Consider the following 9,904-nt stretch of genomic DNA (forward strand, 5'->3'; position numbering starts at 1 on the left):
GGTTCAAAAGTTTCAAATGCATCTTACAATATACGAAAATAACTCTCATCAGTCTTAAATTCACAATTTTGACGCCATTGTCGCTTTGTCACGTGACGAGTTTTCATTTCGATACTTTCAGATCGACCTTGACATTATTTGCTGAAATTGTAAACATTACTTTCGTTTTCTGAAATCTATTATTTGTGATAAACAACTTACGTCTGGTGGATTATAAGATTAATTTCAGTGTGAATCCGGTAGTTTTAAATAATATTTACTTTGAGTTTGTATTTACACTACAATTTGTGTACAAAACAAGCGAGAATAATCTAAAATACCGGGAAATGTCATTCTGAATTTGAAAACACTTGAGCACATGGTATGTTACTAAAAATAGAAATAACGTCATATGACCGTGAAATCTCGGGAGATTCGCATTTCAAGTAAGTCTGACACATCGCTGTTTTTCTCGATATGTAAAAGCAGAATAGATAAATTTTAAATGTTTAAGATGGTATTTTGTGAAAGATTATATCAGTTAAATGTAAAAAATGTCAATCTTTCCGATCAAGTGGTTGATTTGGGACAATAACTGCATTTAAAAGCTGTTTTGGACCGGTATTTATTAACTGTCAACTTTTCGGGAATTTCTGGTTGACTTTCCCAATGGGGTTGGTCCATAACTATAAAGTCGCGCCAGTAAAAAATCATAAAAAGCGACATTTAAAGTTATGGTAGCCAGAACTATGGTCAGCTATGACGTGCGCACGCCATAGCTATGGCGTGCGCACGCGATAGATATGACGTGCGCACGCGATAGCTATGACGTTCGCACGCGATAGCTATGACGTGCGATCGCGATAGCTATGACGTGCGCACGCCATAGTTATGACGTGCGCACATCAAAGCATTGACGTGCGCACGTCATAACTATGACGTGCGCACGTCATAAAAATAGTTAAATAAAATATTTCCTATGTCACCTTTATGCCGTCGTAGTATCCCAGTTTTAGCGTGTCGCTCAATTTTAAGTGTTTTTGAACTCATAGTCGTATTAAAATTAATGAGTATTTATGGTTGCTATGGGATATTTACCGCAAAGTAATTATAACAATTATAAAAAATATTTTCCATAGACGCCGTGTACATCGCGGTCTTTGTTATGTATAACATAGTATTTGTTAATCGCCTGCTCCGAATTAATACTTCTGTAGTCCCTGAACAGACGCCAAAAGAGCTGTATACTTGTGTATGTGAATTTAAATCAAGTATGCAGGAATATGGTGGTTGATTCATGATTATCGTGTGTTGTATCGTTTGGCGCCCTTAAAAGTCACCAGCACAAACCAACGACACATGTCATAATTGGCGTGTTGGCGGCACAATTGTTGTTGTCGCGTGTCTGTGTGCTGAACTTTTAAACACGCCCGAACGCCCGAACGATTAACCAGATGAGCGTCTTATTTGTCGAGCTTCCGTATTAGCGAGTTTGAAAGTTGCCAACACAAACAAACGTCAAATGTCGTAACGTTTACATACATGTAATTGTCGTCTCTCCGCGTATATGTGTCGTCGTGGTGTGTTGTCGTGTTATCATACCCGGTACTCTAAACCCGTCTGCCACCAGATCGGTATTGCAGTAATCAGCCGCCAGGGGCGAGAATGAGTAAAGCCTAAAAGCGACCTTATCTATTATATTCATCTTTTCACTATTTAAAAACCTGAAAATTATTAAGCGTAACAAACGCGAAACGATTGAATAAATTGAACAGTTATGATGTTATCGTTATATTTTTGACATTACGAGGATTGCTTATATACATGTAAAGTGTAAAATACATTAAATGCTCTACGTGAGCACAGATGGCCGAGTGGTTTAAATGCTAGACTTTTACTACAAGGCTCACTGGTTCGAGCCCATTTGAGAATTACTTTTTTTTTAAATTGTATTTTTGATTTTTACTGGTGCTATTTAGTTCCAATGTTTACGTTTATGAAGTTAAAGCATTTAATGGCAAAGAAATTTAATGCAAAGAAAGTTCAATACATGCCAAAATCTGTGAAAAGGTCCCTTTAATAATTAAAGATTAAACCCACAGATTTGAAACAAACCTGTTAATATTGTGAGCAATAATGATAGGAGTCTTAATAGAGTCCATTGTATACGGGCATATACTGGATATTAAAGCGACACACACACAAACTGCACAAAGACGATTAATAATGCGTCTTATAATCAGAAATCGTAAGCGACTTTTAGGTGATTCTGTACATGTATACATGGGTAAGTCGGCTTAATTTCTTTTCGTTTTTTTTTACTATACACGATTTATTTCCCACTTTACTGAACATGTTTGACGACAGGAATACTAATAATAACTATCTTATGCAACATTTCTTTATTTTTATTTTAAAGTTAATTAGCGAACATGAGGGATTTACGGAATAAAAAGAAAAGAAAAAAATGTTAGTATAGGCATGCAACATAAGTGTCGGTCGCGTAAAAGGACACATAACATTTGTTACGTCTTTACAATATCTACCTTAAAAATGTAAATAAACAATTATCAATGAAAGAGAATTACAACTACTAAAACAGTTTGATCATAGGTTCTAATAACAAATACTGCAATATATCCAGTCATGCGTTTACAAAACAAGGTTCGTCAGTAAATTTATCATACAAGAGTTAATGAGATTAGTCTTTGATTGCATGCTAGGGGTCAACGCTTTATCGGGAATTACAGCGGGGTTTCTCCCCATGGCGCCGACCTTGCCGGAAGTCTTACCGACAGGGGCACTCTTGCTAGACCCAGGTGTATCGGCGACAGCATGTGGTTCCGGTGGGATCCTGATGTCAGCGACGATTGACGTAAATATAAGTACAACCCGTCGGGCATTGACAGCCAACAAAATGCCGATGGTGCCGGCGCCGACAACTACCCCGCCAACGACACAGCCGGCGAGTAGATACATGTCCGAATCTAGAATACATCACATTGTTTTCATTATCTTTTGTTTGAACAACTTAAAAGGCCATTATAACCAGACGTCTTATTATATTATTATTATTATTACGCAATGAACCTCATACAAATTCAATAATAATAATAATAATAATAATAATAATAATAATAATAATAATAATAATAATAATAATAAAAATAATAATAATGATAATAATACATATATAAGATAAATATGCAAAATGGTGCTTGTTTAACTCGCATTTCATTATAGCTAACTTCACACATTGATTCCGCGATTACATAAAAGCGAGTCAGCCTCCGCCTGTCCTGAGATGATGTTTGCCCGGACAGTACGATGTCGGTGGTGGATTCACGGGCGGTAGTTCACGATTTAGGCGTGGACGGACACGTGCAGTTTCCATAATACATTACAGTGGTGCTGATAACAGTTGTAGTTGTGTAAGGTGTTGAAGTAGGAGAAGTCATAGTTGAGGCTGTGGTCGTTGTCGTTTCCTCAGGCATTGATGTGCATGCGCAACATGCAGACGGTGAACTCGTCGTTTCGAAAGTTGTGGTCGCAAAGGAAGTCGTGGACGAAGACGATGCCGCTGTCGTAGTAATTGTTATTGCCTCCGTCGTCGTCATCTCCCCAATCACTTCCACGTTCTTTATTATAAACCCAATGCGCACTATGTAGGCGTCAGACGAGAAGATAACTGTCAGCGCATCGTCGGTGGAAGTGAAGTTCCGGTTACTGGTTTCGACTACGGTCCGTGCTGGGCACTCGGTCAGCAGGAAGTTGTGCTCGCAAATGTAACCCCCTGCTCGTGATATAGATGTGAGATATGCGAGATATATACGTGAGATACACATAAGATGTACGTTAATTGTAGGTAGATATACCAGAAACATATATCAGATATACAGTCCAACCTGATTAAGCGTAGATAGATTCGAGTGTTTACTTTTCGCATCTCGAAACGATGGACTCGTGACCGCTATACACAGGTGAGAAATGGCTTTGTGACTTAAATATACTGGCCATTGGCCGTTATAAACATGTGACCGTTATTATTAGGTGTAAAAAGGAAGGATTTTCGAAGTTGGGAATCCAGCCTGACCGCTGTATACGGGTGACCGTTGTTCTTAGGTGGCCGCTAAGTCAGGTTGTAAGCATATTTTATTCTGTGTTTAAAACCTTTGTCTTCAATTGTGCTATGTCTCATTTGCATAGGATTCCCTACAAATCATGAATATTTACAATATTATGAACTTTTAATGCATTTCATTAAAAATACATTTAAATTGATGGTCAAACGAATGGATCGAATGGATCACACTTGAAACAACATTTACAGTTTAAAATGGATTAGAATAATATGTAGATTCTTAATTGTTGCACTTTTCTTGCTTTCGGTCATCACTATATTACTCGTGTCCTTCACTTTCGTCAAATGATCCTTAGTCTAATTCAATCCATTTCCGTTTAGAGTGCATGTTTTAAATATAACTTTGATGATTTCTTCAAGCGACTGCAGATTTGAACAAATCTTTATTCACGTCCCATGCTAATTTTTTTTTAAATAATTCTTTCCTAAAATAGAACCTCGAGTTTTGATAATTTCATTTACTTATTTTAAAATGCAAGTGTGTTGTTTATAAGCCAAGCTTACGTTACTATACCGGTTTCACCACTTTCAAAATTTTAATCCTAAACGATTATAATTAATCTAAAACAAGAATAACACGTTATCTGAGTAAGAAACACAATTTGCAAAATCAGAATAAAAATCAGTAAAAACATTTTATTTAAAAAAATAAAACAATTGCCGTTTTAACATTTTTAACTCAAAATGTTAGTTAGTAATAGAATGCAATCACTATTTTTGTAAAATATATGTTAGATTTGTTAACTTGCGTCAAAATGGCGATCCCATGACAATATAAGAAGGAAACAACATGCAACATCTATAGGCTTTGATTGCAAAAATCACCCCATGATTAATTGCAGAAAACCACTATGACTTTTTGCAGAATAACATGATTTATTGTAGAATAATAACACGATTTATCGCATGATAACTTTTCTTTCATTTACTTCATTCTCTACAGAAAACAGGTTGCGAATGGTGGTAGAACTAGAGCTAATTTAAGCAAAGTTTATAATGATAATGTACATTGCAGATGAATTGTAAACATGCATTTGCAAGCCAAGTAAATTTTATATGGCAAAGTGGAAATTATTGCTTATATTGTTGTATGGCAAGCATTAAAAATATTGATATCAATTGTATATGCAGTAATTCGCAAGTACAATAATGTCATGATGGGTTAGAGATGACAAGGCAAATTGATATATTCTAATACACTGTAGTTTATGACTAAAATATCAGTCAATTACAAATACTTTGCATAGCATCTTGTTGGGACTGTTTCAAATTGTATTATAAGTGCATAAATTAAATCTTCCAGAAAACACTCTTAAACATTGATGGGTTTTCAAACAAAACAATAATTCTTTAAGTACATCGTCACAACAATGGTATTGTTAATTTGAGTGTGTCTAGAAATCACAAAGCGTCAGATGACCATTCCTAACTATGTATACACATGTAGACTATCCACCCTTATCTTCCTTGTTAAGGCGGACACTATTACGTGGTTGAAATGTGCATACATGCCTTTGTATTGAACCACTTAAACAATATCTACAAAACATCCTCCTCCAGTCTGAAGATTTAATTATTTTAAAGGGTTTCTTAATAGATCCTAAAAAATGTCCAACTGAAAGTTTTTATAGATTTAATAATATCTAGCTTTAATATTCCATGTAAAAGATATGTAAACGATATATTGCACGTAAGGCTGAATTCTAAATTATAAAACTCCTAAGAAAAAATGTGAAAACAAATGTGAAAAAGCAAATCAAGAAAACAAACAATTAATTAAGAAAAAGAACCCATTCAAGTGATTCTACAATACTCTCAAGTATGTGTTTTTTAGTCCATATCATACAGAACTTAATAAACGACAGACACTGATGCCCAGCATTTTTGGACACAGAAAAATGTTATAATAACATAAATAATATTATCTACAAAAATCAGCTTAATATACTTTATACTTGAACAAATATTACACATTTAAAGAAGTATATAAAAAAATAAATGGATCTTCAGCTGTTAATGTTTGGTAAAAATTTCTACGCATTTAAAGAAGAGTTGAGTACACACGTTAAAAGGAAATATTTTTATAATTATGATACATTCTACGAAAGAAACTAGAAATGTGTAACATACACATAGCATGTGTTTCGACATACAAAAATCCAATATTGTATTCTACAAATGGCAAAAAATACATAGGGTCGTAACTCAGCAAAAGTTGGTCGGTGTCAAAATTCCGTTCTTACCATCATAAACACATTGATGTTATTAAACTGTTAAAGTTTCGGCAAGATTTACACAGTAGTAAAAGGGGATAACACGCCTTATAACACACATTTTTGAGAATATATATTTTTTAGTGAAAAAAAACAGATAAAAAGACATAATTATGGTAATAATCAACACATCAAAAGTTGTTTCTTTAAGATAATTTACACATTAGGCCTCTCCTCCGTGCTTGATAAGCTCAAAGGGGAAGTTGTTTACTCCCGGATATTTCCCTGCTTCCATACTGCGCACTTTCTCGGCAATCTCTGCCTTTAGTAAGCACGGACTGTCGCAATCCGCTTCTGGTCTGGGATCGTTCTGAAAGAGACAGCGGTCTTGTCAAAGCGGGTAGTTTAAGTGGTCGCTGCAGTATTCAGTTCACCTAGTCTGGACTGCATTACGCTCGGTTAGGATATTATAGCGTCTGCTATAGTACTGGCCTTAGGCTGACTAGTGTTCGTGTGGGTCTTGAAGGCTGTAGGAATTCTTACTGCTGCCTATTGTCATCTTGTTGTTGCATTGCTCTTCAATCCACATCTCCTTGGCCTTTTTCATCTGATTAAGCGAGGAAGAGGTGCAACAATTGCAGCAATGACGGTACTATGCCAGAAGATCTGGGATGAGGAGTGGTTCAACGAGTTTACCCAGTCTTTGGCCATCTCGCTACCACCGAACAACGGCAACCAAAAGCCATTCCAGAATTACCGCACCATCATCCACATTAGTCATCCCAACAAAGTCATGCTAGGCATTATCCTCAAGCAATTAAAAATAAAAGGCACAGGAACTTATGGCGGAAGAGCAGGCAGGATTCAGAGCTTGACATAGCACAGTGGAACAGACCTTTAACTGCAGAGGTATCATTGAGAATCATATGCAACACAAACGTGAGCTCATTCACAACTTAATCGACTTTAAGAAAGCTTTCAAGCGCGTGTGAAATGATGGCATATGGCAGGTTCTGAGGGTTCACAATTGAAGAACGGCTAGTGCAAGTCATCCAAGAACTCTACAGAAACGCAAACAGCGATCTACTTCTCGATGGCCAGATGGGTGAATTATTCACGACATTAGTGGGCGTCCCACAGGAATGTCTGCTCTCCCTAGTCCTGTTCAATATTTTCCTTGAGAAGATAATGCAGGAGACCCTAAAAGACCATCTCACATTTATCTCCATTGGTAGAAGACCCATCTCTAACTTGAGATTCTTTAATGAAATGGACCTCATTGGTGGCACTGGCAGTGAATTCCATACCTTGCCAACAGATTCTATGAAAGAGCAGGAGCATTCAAATTGATGTCGACATGGAGAAATCGAAGATCATGATGAAGGGCAACAAATAAACTAGTACATATATCACCAAGAACAGTAAGAAACTTGAAGCGGTGACCAGTTTCAAGTGCTTGGGAACAACCTGTCCAATGATGGCACCAGTACCTCTGAGGTCTGAAAAAGAATTGCCATGGCGAAAGCAGCGATGGCAAGACTGAAAAATGGACAAGTAGCTCCATCAGCTTCCCCACCAAGTAGAGGCTCTTCAAGCACCGCCTAGTCTCCATCCTGCTGTACGGCTGCCGACCCGGGTGCTTCGTGGACAAATAAAGCAGGCTAAAGGCATTTGAACTCAAACTCTTCCGAAGACTGCTGAACATCTCATACATGGAACGTTACAGCAGCACTTGTAGGCTCACACGAGCCCCTTCTGGTGACGGTCAAACGACGACAGCTGGTTGGTTTGGACACGTCACCATCCACAACTTACCTTGAAAGACGCCAAATCCATCAGAAGAAAAGCTGGATTGACAATGTGAACGAATGTGGATATCCCTTTCATGGATGAGTTTCTCACAGGAGAACACGACCGACCTGACCTGAAGAGGATCTCTTTGTCAGCATCCTTCGTTTCCCCCGAACGGCCAGACTTGTCATGTAAATGATGATGATGATGATGACACATTCATGCATGAACGTTTGAGCAGTTAAAAATCAACCATGTTGTACAAGAGCATATGAAATCACACAATTTGAGACTTAAAAGTATAAAGCGGAAAAATCTCTAACCCTTGTGGTTTCAGAGAATAAGATTTTTAAAGTAATTTTTTAAATAACATTGTATAAATTATTTGACTCCCGGGGCGTGGCTAGTTTTGACTCTAGGGCTTTATTAAAACATACTTTTTGGAGGAAAATTACATCATTACATTACATGTCAAATAACAAACCTATGGGTCTTGCAGTTTCAGAGATGTTTTTAAGGTCACCAGATACATATACATAAGGAAAACAAGTAACCCATAGAGTAAGGCTGATTTTGACCCAAGGAGCATGATTTGTATAAGCGTGGTAGAGGACCACCATGCAAACTTACACACCAAATAATAAACCTCTAACTTTTGTGGTTTCAGAGAAAATATATTTTAAGTTTTTACTATATCAATACAAGAACACTAATAACCCCCAGGCCGGCCAAATTTTTACGGGAACCATTTGAAAAAAAAACAACAACGTTTAGAGGACCACCATAAGATAATACACACAAAATGTTATTGGTGTCGCCCTGGAGGGCGGCGACTAGTATGTAGTGCATTGTTTTTCGCTTATGTGAGGAGAAGTTATTTTACGGATCAATCTATATATTTTTGTTTTAAGAATATCTTGCAAAGTGGTGATTTTTTGTGTAAATTAGTGTGAATAAGTACTGCACTTGTGCCTATTACATTTATTACAAAATGTATTGCCAATAATGCAAAGCTAATTATTTTAATTAATAACTGATGCACAACTGATCACAGGGGAAAGATCACAGGGACTGGGCAAATACGCGAAACTTTCTGGTTTTGTATAAAAACAAATGATGTTTTGTATAAAAACAAAACATAATCAAAATATATTTATTTTGCGGTTTTTCTTATTTGCTAATTTAGTGGAGAATCAATGTAGTACGATATTTGATGACCTATCGCGCAAGCAAATTTATTGGAAGGCGTAGTGGTACGAAAACGTACACTGTATTAGTTTATTAATAGACATATAATAACGATCGCTATACACAACTTCACCAAATAGCAGTACATAAGTGAATGTCAGCCGGAATAGCTCAGTTGGGAGAGCGTTAGACTGAAGTTGTTTACGCAACAGTCATCTAAAGGCCCCTGGTTCAATCCCGGGTTCCGGCACGAACGGAACAGTTCGGCGGCTGACAATTTTTTCAGTCAGGTTAATAAATATAATAAAGCTTTGATGTTATGTAAACATTTTAAATCCATTTTACTACAATTGGACATTTTTATTAAAATTAATGGATGCAACGTGGTGACAACGTTAATTAAAATTTCTTACATCACTTAAATATCTTATAAAAAATACACGTGCTTTTATATTAACAAATAAATACAAACAACACATCTATTATCCATGTATTTTATGGTTGTCTATCATAGGCCTATCCCTACCACATATAGAGCGCGAAGCGCGACACGTATTATTGATTGTAACAATGAGTTGCGATAAAGAAAGCA

The 9,904-nt window shown here is 36.6% G+C and overlaps 1 non-coding gene across 1 annotated transcript; it reads left to right on the forward strand.

The window, feature by feature from the left end:
- Positions 1-9,472: 9,472 nt before the first annotated feature.
- Trnaf-gaa (transfer RNA phenylalanine (anticodon GAA)) lies at positions 9,473-9,562 on the forward strand. The gene is given in 2 exon segments: positions 9,473-9,509; positions 9,527-9,562. It is a non-coding gene; the product is annotated as a tRNA-Phe (tRNA).
- The last annotated feature ends 342 nt before the right edge of the window (positions 9,563-9,904 follow it).

The sequence above is a fragment of the Dreissena polymorpha genome, chromosome 3 (assembly GCF_020536995.1).
Source record: "Dreissena polymorpha isolate Duluth1 chromosome 3, UMN_Dpol_1.0, whole genome shotgun sequence".
Classification (NCBI taxonomy): domain Eukaryota; kingdom Metazoa; phylum Mollusca; class Bivalvia; order Myida; family Dreissenidae; genus Dreissena; species Dreissena polymorpha.